General features: G+C 41.5%; 1 gene segment (V, D, J or C); it reads right to left on the reverse strand.

Annotated features, from left to right (window-relative positions):
* Positions 1–6,138: 6,138 nt before the first annotated feature.
* Positions 6,139–7,642, reverse strand: LOC311274439 (Ig lambda-1 chain C region-like). The segment is given in 2 exons: positions 7,611–7,642; positions 6,139–6,724 (listed from the first exon to the last, which is right to left on the reverse strand).
* Between the last annotated feature and the right edge of the window lie 3,480 nt (positions 7,643–11,122).

An 11,122-nucleotide genomic window follows, 5' to 3' on the forward strand; every position in this document is an offset into this window, starting at 1 on the left:
GTGTACCACAGTGACACAAACTCATTAAGTGGCCGTACAAAAACCTCCTGCACTGTGAACAAGCATCTATCCACTGAAAACACTCTCTGCTTTTCATATTAACACAGAAATATTCATATTTGTTGAATCTACAAAGATTGTTCAATGTTATGGATTGAAAATATTGAATAAATAAGAATCATTTCTTTCACTTTTCTTGACTTTTCTACTTCTGACAGAGAAACGATCACAGTCTCCTTGAAACAAAGTCATTTCTTCACAGTTTATATCGGTTGATACATGGTTAAATTAACATAATGCTTTTTAAATAATCATAATTTACTGATAACTCAGATTAAACAGATATTAAATATATTATTTATCTCCAGTAAACCCTGTGAGTAAATGAAAGGCAGACAAACAGACATATCATACCAACCACAGTGGACACAAACTCATCCTTAAATCCTCAACTGCACTTCTAATATAAATATTTTCCTCTGTTCCATTAAGATCATAGATGGTGTAAATCCAAGCAGTATTTCTCCTGATTTTGTGTCCCACGTTGCCTTCAGTGTGTTGAGAGCAGAGAAATGATTTCCATAGAGAGGAGGCTTTGCATGGTCAGCTGATCCTCCAGTGAACTGAGAAGGTTTATAGTCCTGTGAGTTCAACACTGCAGGACTCAGATCTGTCAGTCAACACAGCAGAAAGCACAACCACCATGACTCTCATCACCATCCTCATCTGGACGCTGGCCTGCTGCTGTTTTACAGGTTGGTTCACTCAGCAACATTTCAGACATGATGTGCTGCCTTTTCTCTCATTTATTTCTGCTGATAAATCAATGATTTGTTTTTGTGTGCAGGATGCAGCGGTCAGGTGACTGTGACTCAGCCTGCAGTAGTGACATTTACTCCAGGATCCACTGTCACTCTCACCTGTAAAACCAGCCAACCTGTTTACATCTGTGATGGTGTAAATTTATGTCTGTTCTGGTATCAACAAAAGTCTGGACAGACCCCAAAGCTCATAATAAGACATTTGAGCACACGTCATTCAGGAACACCAGCTCGGTTCAGTGGCAGTGGAAGCGGGACTGACTTCACTTTGACCATCAGTGGAGTTCAGGCTGAAGATGCAGCAGTTTATTACTGTAAGAGTGTACACAGTCCTTATGTGTTCACACAGTGATTTTCCGTCGTACAAAAACCTCCCTCAGTCAGACTGCAGAGACACTGAGCTGTTACAGCAGGAACCGACTGCAGCTGCTGAAGAGGAAGAGACTCTGACACAGACCACTGAACACAGAGCTGACAGGAGCCTCACCAAGCACACAATACTTATTAATAATTTAACACTGTTATGATAACTAACATCCCACAGTGGCCATTTTCACCTCACATTTTCAAGGTATGAAGTAGGCAAAACATATGAAAAGTGTATCACACATAAATCCAAATACACAAAACCCTGTTACACAACTTTAAAGTTATACATCAGAATTGTGCTGACTGATATGACTCTTATATCAATCAGTCCATCAGCAGTCAATTAGGGTAAGGGTATAATGTATTTAGGGCCGACCGTCCCAAGAAAGGGGGCGGGGTTGCAATTTATTGTAAATCAAAATGTAATGTAAATGTCCTGCAGTCCAAATCAATCAGTAAACAGTTTGAGTTCTTAGCCAGAAATCTTGAAATTTAGAATGGGTTTTTCATTACTGTTGTGGGCTGCTATAGACCCCCATCAGCTACTGCTGAAGCGCTAACTTCTCTGAATCAGCTATTAGCTGACATGAGCTATAATGAAATAATATTAACTGGTGATCTCAATTGCGATTGGCTAAATTCTAAACCCGATGCCTTTAAAGATTCCTGTGTTTCATTAAATCTTATACAGCCCATTGAAAGCCCCACACACCCCAATTTGAAGTGTCCAGACAAATCATCTTTAATTGACTTGTTTTTGACTAATGCTCCACACAAGTATTCTATGTCAGGTGTCTTTGCAAACGATATAAGTGACCACTGTGTGATTGCTGCAGTCAGAAATGCCCAATTTCAAAATCCAAACCTCGTATTTAGATAAAACGTAATATGAAGGCCTTTGTTGAACAGGGGTTCTTCCATGATTTATATAATATTAACTGGGACCCTATTGAATTAATTGATGATGTAGAGACTGCATGGCAATTCTTCCCTGAGGGTTTCTCTTCCCTGCTTGATAAGCATGCTCCCTTCAGAAAATATAAGGTCAACCTTTCTTATCAAAAAAGCAAAGTCCAGTTTTTATCTTTCTGCAAAAACGAAAAATTTAAACGACCCTAAAAAATTTTGGAAAGTGATCAAATCTATCTCAGCCACTGATAATCATAGCGAACTCCCATCCTGTATTTTTAATGATGCTACTACTGTAACTGACAGGGCTACTATACTTGATTGTTTTGATAATAATTTTTCTGCCTCTGGTTCCCTATTCTGTATGTCTTCTTCCACGATTGCTATGCCTGCCCTTGATCTTGTGTCTTCTGCCCTAGATGTTGGTAATATGTCTCTAGGCCATATCTCTGCTGGTCAACCTTCCTTTGTTTTAAGGTTGTTCTCAGTGGAAGAGGTCCGTAGAGCTCTTTTCTCTCTCGACATTTCTAAATCTGCAAGCCCAGACCACTTGGAACCATATTTTTTAAAGCTAGCTGCTGATTTTATTGCCAAACCTCTCCAATATCTTTTTAATCTCTCTATCACTACGAATTGTATTCCTGAAATTTGGAAAGTTGCTTATGTCCTTCCCCTTTTGAAAGGAGGGGACCCTACTTGTTTAAGTAATTATCGACCTATCTCCAAGTTGTCCATCCTGTCGAAGGTCCTTGAAGGTCTAGTAAATGACCAGTTGAAGGATTTCCTTCATACTTACAACATTCTCTCCCCCTATCAATCCGGCTTCAGGAAACAAGATAGCACAACTACAGCCACCCTCAAACTCACCAACGATATAATAGAATGGCTGGATCATAAGAAATTTTGTTCAGCTCTCTTTGTTGACCATTCTAAGGCCTTCGACACAGTCGATCATTCTATTCTGAAGCGACGACTGCTTGACATAGGTTTATCCAAGCAGGCCGTTGGTTGGTTTGATTATTATTTGTCTAATAGAAAACAATGTGTTTATTTTGAAGGCAGCTCATCCACACTGCTAAATGTTTCTACCGGTGTGCCTCAGGGCTCAGTTCTGGGCCCGATTTTGTTTGTTATTTATGTAAATACATTGGGCAGAAACATCCCAAATGCCAAATTTCATTTTTATGCTGATGACACGGTTATATACTGTTGTGGCTCCACTCTTGCCGAGGCCCTTGGCAACTTACAGATTGCTTTTAACCTTGTGGAAAGTCAGCTCATTGAATCAAGACTCGTCTTAAATGCTGCCAAAACTAAACTGATGATATTTTCCAATGGCAGGGGGGTACCTGTGTCTCCTCCCAGCATTTTGTCATTACAAGGGTGTGAGATTGAACTTCTGTCCTGTTACAAGTATCTCGGCATTTTAATCAATGATCGCCTTATTAAACCACATGTAGAAAACCTGGTAAAAAAATTAAGACTGAAACTGGGATTCTTTTTCTGTCACAGATCATGTTTTTCTTTTTCTACCAGGAAAAAGTTGGTTGCTGCCACTTTCCTCCCTGTATTTGATTATGGCGACCTCTTATATATGTATGCCCCTGCAAATTGTCTGCGTTCTCTGGACACCGTGAATCATGGTGCCTTAAGGTTTGTCACTGGATGTAAAGCCCTCACTCACCACTGCACTTTATATGCTCGAGTTGAGTGGCCATCTCTGGCAGCACGCCGCCTTATACATTGGCATATTTTTATTTATAAAGCCATCTTGGGTCGCTCCCCCAATATTTATGTAATTATTTCTCCAAATCCCAAAGCAGTTACCGCTTGCGTTCTAACGAGTTTTATGTATTAAACGTGCCCAAAGTTAATTCTGAATTTGGTAAGCACTGCTTTAAGTACGCTGCACCTGCTGCTTGGAATTAACTGCAGAAAACTCTAAAGTTAAAGGAGCTCATCAACCTTGGATCTTTGAAAACTCGTGTGAGAGAAATTGGAGCAGCTTCATACCGCACTTGTTCTTGTTTTAATGTGAATCCGGAGCTTTAGTCCTGTTGCTTCTATTTTGTAATGTATTTCATCTCTGTTGCTGTGTGATTTCTGTGTCTTGTAATTGTTGCAACTTTTCTATGCTGCTGTCTTCCCTTGAAAAAGAGACCATTGTGTCTCAACGGGACCGACCTGGTTAAATAAAGGCAAATAAAAAAATAATAAAAAATAATTAGCTTAGACTGACATGAAGGCTGAAAGTCGGGGGACACAGGTTGCTTGGCTCGATCCAAGTGCTAGAAAATCCACATTTACATTGAAATTACCAAATATAAAAAAACTAAAACCCTGACACAGGAACAGGCAGACAACTCCTCAAACACGAAACTGAAAACTGGACTCAAATAGAAAAAAACTGACGATGTAATGAGGTGCAGGCGGAGAGACAGGTGGAGAAGCTCAGGTGAAGAGAATGAGGTGAAACAGGAGGACGGGAAAGGAGCTGATTGGCTGGTGAAAACACTGGGAACAGGGCAGAGCTAACGAGGCTGAAGCAGGGCAGGTGTGGAGGGAAAAGCAGGCCGGGGAGGAGCACAGGAACACAGGAGGGAAACAAAGTGCAGACAGACCACAAACATCCAGAAAACACAATGAAACCAGACAGAAATGTCAGGACCACGACAGCTTTAGAGGTGTTGATGGTCAGATTTACTTGCCTATAGGGACATGCCAGCTGTTTTCACATGTTATCAGTCTTTGTGTGAAGCTAAGCTAAGCTGAAGTTTGCCAGCAGGGGGTGATATAGACCTGTTAATGAGGACAAAGTCATGTGAGATCATAAAGATGTGAAATGCAGGATGTTTAAAATGAGGAGAAGAAATGTAAAACAGCTCAAAGTCTAAATGTTCTCGATGGACTTTAAACTGTCCAATGATCCTCAAGATGATGAGCTGTCACTCCACCTCACCTCCTCTTTTTCTGTTTCACATGAACAGGTGTGTGTTTGCCTTCTTAAATATATTTTGCATGATTTTAATGCATCACTGCTCCTCAGAGTTTAAGTTCTTATGTCACAGAGAGTCTGAACTGTTTTCATGCACTCACACTGAAAACTGCATCAGGATGATGTCGCCAATAACTCTGATTGTCGTGTTGGGTTTTCTGAGTCAGGGTGAGAGATTTTGAAAACGTTTGGTGCAAATTCAGTTTGTTCCTTCCACTTAATTTTTGTTTAACTTGTTTAATTTTTATTCACAAGATTTGTCATTTCTCATTTCAGAGTCTTCTGCAAACAACTTTCTGACTCAGGCTGACAAATCCAAGTCTGTTAGTCTTGGAGGGACTGTGACCATCAGCGCCACAGGGAGTTCAGATATTGAAGATGATCTCAGTTGGTACCTTCAGAAACCTGGACAGGCGACCAAACTCCTGATATACAGGTCATCAACTCTAAACTCTGGAACTCCGACTCGATTCAGTGGCGGTAGATCTGGTTCTCAATACACTCTGACCATCAGTGGGGTTCAGGCTGAAGATCTAGGAGATTACTACTGTCTGGGCTACCATAGTGATCTCACGTTCACACAGTGATTCAGAGCCGTACAAAAACCTCCTTCAGTTTGACTGAAGTGAAAACGGCCTGCTGCAGGTGCAGAGGGTTGGTGAAGAGACTGTGATGAGGAGAACTGGTCCAGTGAACACAAGAGTCATCAAGCAGAACCACAATGAATCTAAATAAAGCTGAAACAGACTCACAGACACTCTTCCATATACAGTTTTAAACTTCAGTGTCTCTGCAACAATTTTGATGCCAAAATGCAATATCAGCCAAGCTTCATATGAAAACAAAGAATATATACAACATATAAATGACCTCAAAATGTCTTGTTTTATCACATTATTGTGCAATATTTAATAGAGTATGTCATGTTGTACCTACATGATGAATCCAAAGTGTTTCATTCTCCACAGAGAGGAGTATCAGCTGGAGTTATGAAACCATTTTATTTCTTATGACTCTTCACAAGATAAAAGACCAAACGCTTCATAAAGTTATTGATCACTTCAAGCTTTATTAGCAAAAACATCAGTCATCATCATGACAGTTATTAAGCACACTCACATCTAGCTGCTGAGCTACACACATCACTCTCTAAGCTGTTGCTGTCCAACACTTTACAGCAGTGTTGTTCCCTGTCACACAAAGCTTTAGTTTCCTCTACAAACATTCAAACTCAGATTGATCAGAGCAGCAGGTGTGTTCCTCCTGCTCCCCCCACACACAGCTCCTGTCCTGGGCTTCAGACAGCCCCTCTAGGCCTGACACTGGCTCCTGCGGATAGACTCGGTCTGGCTGTGGTCACGATGGAGGACCTTGCAGTTGTACAGCTCTCCTGCCATCCAGCGCTCCTGGCTCAGGCTCAGGGTGCTGCTGCTGCTGTAGCGTCCGCTGCTCTCCACCTCTGAGCTGCTCAGGACCCCCTCTGTCACCTCAGTACCGTCCACCTCCCAGCGCACCACGGCTCCCGGAGGAGCGTAGCCGGTCAGCAGGCAGGCCAGCGTGGCCGAGCCCCCGGAGAGCTGCTCAGAGGAGGGGGGAAGCAGAGAGACGGAGGGCCTGACCATGGGGCCAGCTGGAGGGGAGAGCAGAGACACACAAGGAGCAGATTAACTTCCACTGCAGGACAGACAGCTGGACATGAGACACTGATGATACATGACAGAGGTTAACAGTACTGTGGATGAGCTGTGTGCATGATACTGTGATCAGACAGAGGAGAGCAGGTGACACATGGAGGAAATGAGGGTTTAACAAATAAAACTAAATGATAAAAGTTGATGTCATTTTGACTTTTAAAACAATTCATCTTCTACTGTGACACTCAGCACGAATCAGTAAGAATTAGACAATAACATTTTACTGAAATCTTCACATCTGCTTTATATTGTTTGACAATAAATAATTCGTCCCTTCAGTGATTTTCTTGTTTATAAATGTAACATCTGTACACAGTTAAAGACTTTGTCATCTGTCTGTTTCACTTCCTTTTCACCACTTTAAACTAACGAGCTGTGAACACAAACTACATCTTTACTGGATGTTCATGAAAACTCACTTATGTATATATAAACTCTACGGCATCAACGTTAGATTTTATACCAAACAACTGCTTACTTTAACAAATTAAGATGAAAGAACATGTTTTTTTCTGAGTGTTAGAAAGCTGCTGAGAGAAATGTTAAAACCAAAGTTTGCTAAAAAACAAATATTTATCGCAAAAATAAGAAAAGAAAAGTCGAAGTCTTTGTCAAATATTATACCACATTATCTATAATACTGAAACAATATTAATCTCAGCACAAAGGTTTCCAAACTGTTATCAGACCAGCTCAATTATTATCAAAAATATCCACAACATGTAAATTATACAGAATACATTCTTGTGTTATCACATTCTGACACAAAACTTTGTCTAATATTTTTAACGTTGCAGAAATAATCAAATCTGTGATACTTACAGTGAATGATGAGTTTGGTTCCTCCACCAAAAGTGTACCACAGTGACACAAACTCATTAAGTGGCCGTACAAAAACCTCCTGCACTGTGAACAAGCATCTATCCACTGAAAACACTCTCTGCTTTTCATATTAACACAGAAATATTCATATTTGTTGAATCTACAAAGATTGTTCAATGTTATGGATTGAAAATATTGAATAAATAAGAATCATTTCTTTCACTTTTCTTGACTTTTCTACTCCTGACAGAGAAACGATCACAGTCTCCTTGAAACAAAGTCATTTCTTCACAGTTTATATCAGTTGATACATGGTTAAATTAACATGATGCTTTTTAAATAATCATAATTTACTGATAACTCATATTAAACAGATATTAAATATATTATTTATCTCCAGTAAACCCTGTGAGTAATTGAAAGGCAGACAAACAGACATATCATACCAACCACAGTGGACACAAACTCATCCTTAAATCCTCAACTGCACTTCTAATATAAATATTTTCCTCTGTTCCATTAAGATCATAGATGGTGTAAATCCAAGCAGTATTTCTCCTGATTTTGTGTCCCACGTTGCCTTCAGTGTGCTGAGAGTAGAGACATGATTTCCATAGAGAGGAGGCTTTGCATGGTCAGCTGATCCTCCAGTGAACTGAGAAGGTTTATAGTCCTGTGAGTTCAACACTGCAGGACTCAGATCTGTCAGTCAACACAGCAGAAAGCACAACCACCATGACTCTCATCACCATCCTCATCTGGACGCTGGCCTGCTGCTGTTTTACAGGTTGGTTCACTCAGCTACATTTCAGACATGATGTGCTGCCTTTTCTCTCATTTATTTCTGCTGATAAATCAATGATTTGTTTTTGTGTGCAGGATGCAGTGGTCAGGTGACTGTGACTCAGCCTCCAGTAGTGACATCTGCTCCAGGATCCACTGTCACTCTCACCTGTAACACCAACAAAGCTCCTTATAAATACACTAATGGTGAGGCTTTGTCCTGGTATCAACAGAAATCTGGACAGATCCCGAAGCTCCTAATAAAACTTGTGAGCACACGTGAATCAGGAACACCAGCTCGGTTTAGTGGCAGTGGAAGCAACCTCGCCTTCACTTTGACCATCAGTGGAGTTCAGACTGAAGATGCAGCGGTTTATTACTGTATGAATGAACCCACTCTAACCAGTGTGGATGTGTTCACACAGTGATTTGTCGTCGTACAAAAACCTCCCTCAGTCAGACTGCAGACTGTTACAGCAGGAACCGACTGCAGCTGCTGAAGAGGAAGAGACTCTGACACAGACCACTGAACACAGAGCTGACAGGAGCCTCACCAAGCACACAATACTTATTAATAGAAATATATTAATATATAAAATATCACATTCAAAATTATCACTGTTATGATAACCAACATCCCACAATGTTTATTTTCACCTCATATTTTCAAGATCTGAAATAAGCTAAATATATGAAAAGTGTATCACATATAAATCCAAATATACAAAACCCTGTTACATAACTTATGTAACTGGTTCTTATCACAGAAAGGTAGAAGAACAAGATAATTCAGAAAAACATCACGTTTTCAGTATTAATGAGCTAGTGCTATCAACATTATGTCTGCCAATACATGTCAACCATAAGCACTAGCTAAGCTGGCTCGCTAGTCAAGCTAATCAGGTGAGCTAGAAAGCTTGTCTGTCAGTGTACATTGCATGAAGCTTTACTGTACTACTATTAAAAAAACAAACAATGGCTATTTAGGGCAGTGTAGTCTAATTCATAAATTTGGCTTTTCCTCATGGCTGTTTAGTCTCATCTGGTCCCAGGGCACAGACCATTGTTCCCCACAACTTTGTCTGAGGGCAGGTGAATCCCTCCTGGTCTCAGGGCAGAAGTCCTATTTTTCTGTTCTCAGGGAAAGAGACGTCCGAAGAGACATCCGAAGCTACTTCACCATAAGTAGTAGCCTAGCTGCTAGGCTGTTGTTAGTTAGCTAACTACCCACACACACACAATGCAAACCTCCTAGCCAAACATTAGCACTCATTCTACTATGGAAAAGTGTTATTAAGGTGTTAGTGTAGTAAACGTAGGCTAGTATTGAAGCTAACTGACTGTGGGTTCTGTAATGTTTGCCGATGTTGTATCGAGCTCTGTTTCCTCGTCCAGATTTGTTTCCCCTCGTCCCGCTCCCGTCCAAAATGGCCCGAAGATGAGTTCCCCCTGCTGTAATGGTCAGATTTAATGATATCAACCTGAAAATCACAGGACTTATCTGTTGTGGGGAAAGAAGTCAGCAGTATGAATTTGAAAGATGTGTGAGCCTCCTTCCTATTGAACAGAGGGGGAACAGTATCTGACAGTAATATAACAAGCTGTCAGGATGCGTTCTCCCTGCTGTAATGGTCAAATTTAATGATATCAGCCTGAAAATGAGGTCAGTGTCCCTACCAAAGCTGAGACCAAATGTATGCCCTTGCTTTTTAGTCTCATCTGGTCACAGGGCAGAGACCATTGTTTCCCAGAATTGTGTATGAGGGCAGGTGAGGAAGTCGTATTTTTCTGTTCTCAGGGCAACGTAGTTGGACAAAAGGGAGTCCACTGTCATCTTTGGTCTCAGGGCAGAAGTTGTTTTGTAGGATTTTCCTCATGGCTGTTTAGTCTCATCTGGTCCCAGGGCAGAGACCATTGTTTCCCACAACTTTGTCTGAGGGCAGGTGACTCTCTCCTGGTCTCAGGGCAGAAGTTGTATTTTTCTGTTTTAAGGCAACGTAGTTGGACGAAAGGGAGTCAACTGTCTCCTCTGGTCTCAGGGCAGAAGTTGTCTGAGGGCAGGTGAATCCCTCCTGGTCTCAGGGCAGAAGTTGTATTTTCCTGTTTTAAGGTAACGTAGTTGGACAAAAGGGAGTCAACTGTCTCCTTTGGTCTCAGGGCAGAAGTTGTTTTGTAGGATTTTCCTCATGGCTGTTTAGTCTCATCTGGTCGCAGGGCAGAGACCATTGTTTCCCACAACTTTGTCTGAGGGCAGGTGACTCTCTCCTGGTCTCAGGGCAGAAGTTGTATTTTTCTGTTTTAAGGCAACGTAGTTGGACAAAAGGGAGTCAACTGTCTCCCCTGGTCTCAGGGCAGAAGTTGTCTGAGGGCAGGTGAATCCCTCCTGGTCTCAGGGCAGAAGTTGTCTGAGAGCAGGTGAATCTCTCCTGGTCTCAGGGCAGAAATCGTCTGAGGGCAGGTGAATCCCTCTTGTTCTCAGGGCACAAGTTGCCTGAGGGCAGGTGAATCTCTCTTGGTCTCAGGGCAGAAGTTGTCTGAGGGCAGGTGAATCTCTCTTGGTCTCAGGGCAGAAATCGTCTGAGGGCAGGTGAATCTCTCCTGGTCTCAGGGCAGAAGTTGTATTTTTCTGTTTTAAGGTAACGTAGTTGGACGAAAGGGAGTCAACTGTCTCCTCTGGTCTCAGGGCAGAAGTTGTCTGAGGGCAGGTGAATCTCTCCTGGTCTCAGGGC

Source organism: Pagrus pagrus (assembly GCF_965226575.1).
Source record: "Pagrus pagrus genome assembly, chromosome: 18".
NCBI lineage: Eukaryota > Metazoa > Chordata > Actinopteri > Spariformes > Sparidae > Pagrus > Pagrus pagrus.